This window comes from Schistocerca americana, unplaced genomic scaffold (genome assembly GCF_021461395.2).
Source record: "Schistocerca americana isolate TAMUIC-IGC-003095 unplaced genomic scaffold, iqSchAmer2.1 HiC_scaffold_180, whole genome shotgun sequence".
In the NCBI taxonomy this organism is placed as follows: Eukaryota; Metazoa; Arthropoda; class Insecta; order Orthoptera; family Acrididae; genus Schistocerca; species Schistocerca americana.
The window spans coordinates 353,839-359,976 of record NW_025725885.1 but is presented as its reverse complement, the minus strand read 5'-3'; the positions used below and the strand labels follow the sequence as shown (position 1 = coordinate 359,976).

General features: G+C 54.8%; 15 non-coding genes across 15 annotated transcripts; 3 read left to right on the top strand and 12 right to left on the bottom strand.

Annotated features, from left to right (window-relative positions):
• Window positions 1-364: 364 nt before the first annotated feature.
• Window positions 365-438, bottom strand: Trnai-aau. The gene has a single exon. It is a non-coding gene; the product is annotated as a tRNA-Ile (tRNA).
• A 198-nt stretch (window positions 439-636) lies between these two features.
• Trnae-uuc lies at window positions 637-708 on the bottom strand. Its single transcript has one exon. It is a non-coding gene; the product is annotated as a tRNA-Glu (tRNA).
• Window positions 709-973: 265 nt separating this feature from the next.
• Trnam-cau lies at window positions 974-1,046 on the bottom strand. The gene has a single exon. It is a non-coding gene; the product is annotated as a tRNA-Met (tRNA).
• A 293-nt stretch (window positions 1,047-1,339) lies between these two features.
• Trnag-gcc lies at window positions 1,340-1,410 on the bottom strand. Its single transcript has one exon. It is a non-coding gene; the product is annotated as a tRNA-Gly (tRNA).
• A 341-nt stretch (window positions 1,411-1,751) lies between these two features.
• On the top strand, window positions 1,752-1,823 carry Trnag-ucc. The gene has a single exon. It is a non-coding gene; the product is annotated as a tRNA-Gly (tRNA).
• Window positions 1,824-2,404: 581 nt separating this feature from the next.
• Trnai-aau lies at window positions 2,405-2,478 on the bottom strand. Its single transcript has one exon. It is a non-coding gene; the product is annotated as a tRNA-Ile (tRNA).
• A 198-nt stretch (window positions 2,479-2,676) lies between these two features.
• Trnae-uuc lies at window positions 2,677-2,748 on the bottom strand. The gene has a single exon. It is a non-coding gene; the product is annotated as a tRNA-Glu (tRNA).
• Window positions 2,749-3,013: 265 nt separating this feature from the next.
• Trnam-cau lies at window positions 3,014-3,086 on the bottom strand. Its single transcript has one exon. It is a non-coding gene; the product is annotated as a tRNA-Met (tRNA).
• A 293-nt stretch (window positions 3,087-3,379) lies between these two features.
• On the bottom strand, window positions 3,380-3,450 carry Trnag-gcc. The gene has a single exon. It is a non-coding gene; the product is annotated as a tRNA-Gly (tRNA).
• Window positions 3,451-3,791: 341 nt separating this feature from the next.
• Trnag-ucc lies at window positions 3,792-3,863 on the top strand. Its single transcript has one exon. It is a non-coding gene; the product is annotated as a tRNA-Gly (tRNA).
• A 581-nt stretch (window positions 3,864-4,444) lies between these two features.
• Trnai-aau lies at window positions 4,445-4,518 on the bottom strand. The gene has a single exon. It is a non-coding gene; the product is annotated as a tRNA-Ile (tRNA).
• Window positions 4,519-4,716: 198 nt separating this feature from the next.
• Window positions 4,717-4,788, bottom strand: Trnae-uuc. The gene has a single exon. It is a non-coding gene; the product is annotated as a tRNA-Glu (tRNA).
• A 265-nt stretch (window positions 4,789-5,053) lies between these two features.
• On the bottom strand, window positions 5,054-5,126 carry Trnam-cau. Its single transcript has one exon. It is a non-coding gene; the product is annotated as a tRNA-Met (tRNA).
• Window positions 5,127-5,419: 293 nt separating this feature from the next.
• Window positions 5,420-5,490, bottom strand: Trnag-gcc. The gene has a single exon. It is a non-coding gene; the product is annotated as a tRNA-Gly (tRNA).
• A 341-nt stretch (window positions 5,491-5,831) lies between these two features.
• Trnag-ucc lies at window positions 5,832-5,903 on the top strand. The gene has a single exon. It is a non-coding gene; the product is annotated as a tRNA-Gly (tRNA).
• Window positions 5,904-6,138: the final 235 nt, after the last annotated feature.

Here is a 6,138-nt window from a genome sequence, read left to right as displayed (position 1 = left end):
CACAGCACGCCCCCTTCATTTCACGGTGGCGTCTCCCTGACCGAATCGGGCTGTAGCTCCGAAAACAATGGAGAAACAAAAATAGGAAGTAAAACTGCCAATAGTGCCCTGTGTTCCCATGCGCTCACCCGCCCAAGTACTGACAAGGGCCAAAGTTGTTACGCATCGGCAATCGGACATTTTCTTTCATTTTCTCTAACCAGTGTATTCAAGATATTATGGCCATTGCCGAGCGAATGCTGTAGTGCTTCCCCACGAGTCGGGTTCGGATCCTCTGTCAACTTCCACGCAGGGTGATGATCATTTGGTCATCACACTCGCCAGCTGAAATCGGCGCTGCCTTTTCGCAGTAGTAAAAGAGTAGTGGCCCGTGGGGGGATCGAACCCACGACCTTCGCGTTATTAGCACGACGCTCTAACCAACTGAGCTAACGGGCCTCGGCAGATGCAGTTGCTCAGCCCTACGCTGGAATCAGCTGGCATGAAGCCATACACCATTCCTACGGTCGTCGTGTGTCTGCTTCCCTAGTCTATATTCTGCTGACGGTCACGAAACAGTAGCTATATTGCGAGCAGGACGGGAAACGGCCGCTCGGACAGCTCAAACTTGTCACGATTCGTGTGGAAAAAATCCAGTTCCGGTACCGGGAATCGAACCCGGGCCTCCTGGGTGAAACCCAGGTATCCTAGCCACTAGACCACACCGGATGCGGCCGTTTCATTCGCCCGTTCGTACGGTCGCTTGTCGCATTGTCGCTCTCTTTGCGAGCATCTTTGCACATACTGACTGGCAAGGCGCGCACCTCAAACGTCGCAGAGCAATGCTTTTGGCTTCATGCTCTGCTGGGAGAAGAGGAAAAGGGAAGCTGTATGTAAACATTTTCCCGCTGAAGCGTTGAAACGTTGTGGATAACAAACAAGAAATAAGTTGGCGCCCTAGCAACAGCACCACCATCAGTCACAGAAAATTAGATGCCCCGGGTGAGGATCGAACTCACGACCTTAAGATTATGAGACTTACGCGCTGCCTACTGCGCTACCGAGGCAGGCGATCGTTACACTTTCTGGAATCTTGGTAAGTACCGAATACAAGTGGTAGAGAGTCTGCACTCCCTGGCTCATTTTTTCTGTTGCTACACGTGCATTCACGGCGCGGCAGGCAACTTGCGATGCTAGGCCGACGCCAGTATGTACAATAGCACGCAGGAGTCCAAACGAGCAGTCGTCCGCGCTGCATGATTGGTTCTTTCCACACGGAATCCCGCGGTTCATTCTCATGGCTCACGCAGTTCGAGTGCGAAAGACACGCAGCACCCCTACCGGAGAAAAAACAAAATGATGCATCGGCCGGGAATCGAACCCGGGCCGCCCGCGTGGCAGGCGAGCATTCTACCACTGAACCACCGATGCTCGGGCCGGCGGTACCTTCACGCTGCTTCCCGAGCAGGTGTCTCAAGGGAAAGTGGGACTGCCGTCAAGCGCCGTAGCATTCTGTGGAGAAGATGCTGCAGACGCTGAATCCTGCACTGCGCTGCTTAAAGATGCCGCCAGAACGCGGTCCTCTGCGTACTCTTGCGTCGCCGGCGCCGACTCTTGCCAAAGGATGCGAAATGTGCGCGGATACGCTGTCCGAATGCGTCTGGATGTGCTCCCCTAGCCTGCCTCGAAATGCGCCTGCCGGGTACGATCACCTTCGGCCGCTGCCGACAGGCGGGAAGCCGACTCAGCGCGGTGGCGGGGCGCTCGCTTGTGCGGTGGTGGTGTAATGGTCAGCATAGTTGCCTTCCAAGCAGTTGATCCGGGTTCGATTCCCGGCCACCGCAGCAGGCTTTTAATTTCGCCTATGAGTACTTTTGCCACGCGCTCTTAAACTATTGTTTTTTCGCCCTCTTACTCGCTGCATACCAGCCCTTAGTGTGTCTCGACTTGTCTCGACTTTGCTCAGCTGACGCGAGAGCTGACGCTCTCAAATCGGCCTATATCAAAACGACAAGCACGAGAAACGACTGAGAGAGGTAAGGAGAGGCGAGGCGATGGACACACAGCACGCCCCCTTCATTTCACGGTGGCGTCTCCCTGACCGAATCGGGCTGTAGCTCCGAAAACAATGGAGAAACAAAAATAGGAAGTAAAACTGCCAATAGTGCCCTGTGTTCCCATGCGCTCACCCGCCCAAGTACTGACAAGGGCCAAAGTTGTTACGCATCGGCAATCGGACATTTTCTTTCATTTTCTCTAACCAGTGTATTCAAGATATTATGGCCATTGCCGAGCGAATGCTGTAGTGCTTCCCCACGAGTCGGGTTCGGATCCTCTGTCAACTTCCACGCAGGGTGATGATCATTTGGTCATCACACTCGCCAGCTGAAATCGGCGCTGCCTTTTCGCAGTAGTAAAAGAGTAGTGGCCCGTGGGGGGATCGAACCCACGACCTTCGCGTTATTAGCACGACGCTCTAACCAACTGAGCTAACGGGCCTCGGCAGATGCAGTTGCTCAGCCCTACGCTGGAATCAGCTGGCATGAAGCCATACACCATTCCTACGGTCGTCGTGTGTCTGCTTCCCTAGTCTATATTCTGCTGACGGTCACGAAACAGTAGCTATATTGCGAGCAGGACGGGAAACGGCCGCTCGGACAGCTCAAACTTGTCACGATTCGTGTGGAAAAAATTCCGTTCCGGTACCGGGAATCGAACCCGGGCCTCCTGGGTGAAAGCCAGGTATCCTAGCCACTAGACCACACCGGATGCGGCCGTTTCATTCGCCCGTTCGTACGGTCGCTTGTCGCATTGTCGCTCTCTTTGCGAGCATCTTTGCACATACTGACTGGCAAGGCGCGCACCTCAAACGTCGCAGAGCAATGCTTTTGGCTTCATGCTCTGCTGGGAGAAGAGGAAAAGGGAAGCTGTATGTAAACATTTTCCCGCTGAAGCGTTGAAACGTTGTGGATAACAAACAAGAAATAAGTTGGCGCCCTAGCAACAGCACCACCATCAGTCACAGAAAATTAGATGCCCCGGGTGAGGATCGAACTCACGACCTTAAGATTATGAGACTTACGCGCTGCCTACTGCGCTACCGAGGCAGGCGATCGTTACACTTTCTGGAATCTTGGTAAGTACCGAATACAAGTGGTAGAGAGTCTGCACTCCCTGGCTCATTTTTTCTGTTGCTACACGTGCATTCACGGCGCGGCAGGCAACTTGCGATGCTAGGCCGACGCCAGTATGTACAATAGCACGCAGGAGTCCAAACGAGCAGTCGTCCGCGCTGCATGATTGGTTCTTTCCACACGGAATCCCGCGGTTCATTCTCATGGCTCACGCAGTTCGAGTGCGAAAGACACGCAGCACCCCTACCGGAGAAAAAACAAAATGATGCATCGGCCGGGAATCGAACCCGGGCCGCCCGCGTGGCAGGCGAGCATTCTACCACTGAACCACCGATGCTCGGGCCGGCGGTACCTTCACGCTGCTTCCCGAGCAGGTGTCTCAAGGGAAAGTGGGACTGCCGTCAAGCGCCGTAGCATTCTGTGGAGAAGATGCTGCAGACGCTGAATCCTGCACTGCGCTGCTTAAAGATGCCGCCAGAACGCGGTCCTCTGCGTACTCTTGCGTCGCCGGCGCCGACTCTTGCCAAAGGATGCGAAATGTGCGCGGATACGCTGTCCGAATGCGTCTGGATGTGCTCCCCTAGCCTGCCTCGAAATGCGCCTGCCGGGTACGATCACCTTCGGCCGCTGCCGACAGGCGGGAAGCCGACTCAGCGCGGTGGCGGGGCGCTCGCTTGTGCGGTGGTGGTGTAATGGTCAGCATAGTTGCCTTCCAAGCAGTTGATCCGGGTTCGATTCCCGGCCACCGCAGCAGGCTTTTAATTTCGCCTATGAGTACTTTTGCCACGCGCTCTTAAACTATTGTTTTTTCGCCCTCTTACTCGCTGCATACCAGCCCTTAGTGTGTCTCGACTTGTCTCGACTTTGCTCAGCTGACGCGAGAGCTGACGCTCTCAAATCGGCCTATATCAAAACGACAAGCACGAGAAACGACTGAGAGAGGTAAGGAGAGGCGAGGCGATGGACACACAGCACGCCCCCTTCATTTCACGGTGGCGTCTCCCTGACCGAATCGGGCTGTAGCTCCGAAAACAATGGAGAAACAAAAATAGGAAGTAAAACTGCCAATAGTGCCCTGTGTTCCCATGCGCTCACCCGCCCAAGTACTGACAAGGGCCAAAGTTGTTACGCATCGGCAATCGGACATTTTCTTTCATTTTCTCTAACCAGTGTATTCAAGATATTATGGCCATTGCCGAGCGAATGCTGTAGTGCTTCCCCACGAGTCGGGTTCGGATCCTCTGTCAACTTCCACGCAGGGTGATGATCATTTGGTCATCACACTCGCCAGCTGAAATCGGCGCTGCCTTTTCGCAGTAGTAAAAGAGTAGTGGCCCGTGGGGGGATCGAACCCACGACCTTCGCGTTATTAGCACGACGCTCTAACCAACTGAGCTAACGGGCCTCGGCAGATGCAGTTGCTCAGCCCTACGCTGGAATCAGCTGGCATGAAGCCATACACCATTCCTACGGTCGTCGTGTGTCTGCTTCCCTAGTCTATATTCTGCTGACGGTCACGAAACAGTAGCTATATTGCGAGCAGGACGGGAAACGGCCGCTCGGACAGCTCAAACTTGTCACGATTCGTGTGGAAAAAATTCCGTTCCGGTACCGGGAATCGAACCCGGGCCTCCTGGGTGAAAGCCAGGTATCCTAGCCACTAGACCACACCGGATGCGGCCGTTTCATTCGCCCGTTCGTACGGTCGCTTGTCGCATTGTCGCTCTCTTTGCGAGCATCTTTGCACATACTGACTGGCAAGGCGCGCACCTCAAACGTCGCAGAGCAATGCTTTTGGCTTCATGCTCTGCTGGGAGAAGAGGAAAAGGGAAGCTGTATGTAAACATTTTCCCGCTGAAGCGTTGAAACGTTGTGGATAACAAACAAGAAATAAGTTGGCGCCCTAGCAACAGCACCACCATCAGTCACAGAAAATTAGATGCCCCGGGTGAGGATCGAACTCACGACCTTAAGATTATGAGACTTACGCGCTGCCTACTGCGCTACCGAGGCAGGCGATCGTTACACTTTCTGGAATCTTGGTAAGTACCGAATACAAGTGGTAGAGAGTCTGCACTCCCTGGCTCATTTTTTCTGTTGCTACACGTGCATTCACGGCGCGGCAGGCAACTTGCGATGCTAGGCCGACGCCAGTATGTACAATAGCACGCAGGAGTCCAAACGAGCAGTCGTCCGCGCTGCATGATTGGTTCTTTCCACACGGAATCCCGCGGTTCATTCTCATGGCTCACGCAGTTCGAGTGCGAAAGACACGCAGCACCCCTACCGGAGAAAAAACAAAATGATGCATCGGCCGGGAATCGAACCCGGGCCGCCCGCGTGGCAGGCGAGCATTCTACCACTGAACCACCGATGCTCGGGCCGGCGGTACCTTCACGCTGCTTCCCGAGCAGGTGTCTCAAGGGAAAGTGGGACTGCCGTCAAGCGCCGTAGCATTCTGTGGAGAAGATGCTGCAGACGCTGAATCCTGCACTGCGCTGCTTAAAGATGCCGCCAGAACGCGGTCCTCTGCGTACTCTTGCGTCGCCGGCGCCGACTCTTGCCAAAGGATGCGAAATGTGCGCGGATACGCTGTCCGAATGCGTCTGGATGTGCTCCCCTAGCCTGCCTCGAAATGCGCCTGCCGGGTACGATCACCTTCGGCCGCTGCCGACAGGCGGGAAGCCGACTCAGCGCGGTGGCGGGGCGCTCGCTTGTGCGGTGGTGGTGTAATGGTCAGCATAGTTGCCTTCCAAGCAGTTGATCCGGGTTCGATTCCCGGCCACCGCAGCAGGCTTTTAATTTCGCCTATGAGTACTTTTGCCACGCGCTCTTAAACTATTGTTTTTTCGCCCTCTTACTCGCTGCATACCAGCCCTTAGTGTGTCTCGACTTGTCTCGACTTTGCTCAGCTGACGCGAGAGCTGACGCTCTCAAATCGGCCTATATCAAAACGACAAGCACGAGAAACGACTGAGAGAGGTAAGGAGAGGCGAGGCGATGGACACACAGCACGCCCCCTTCA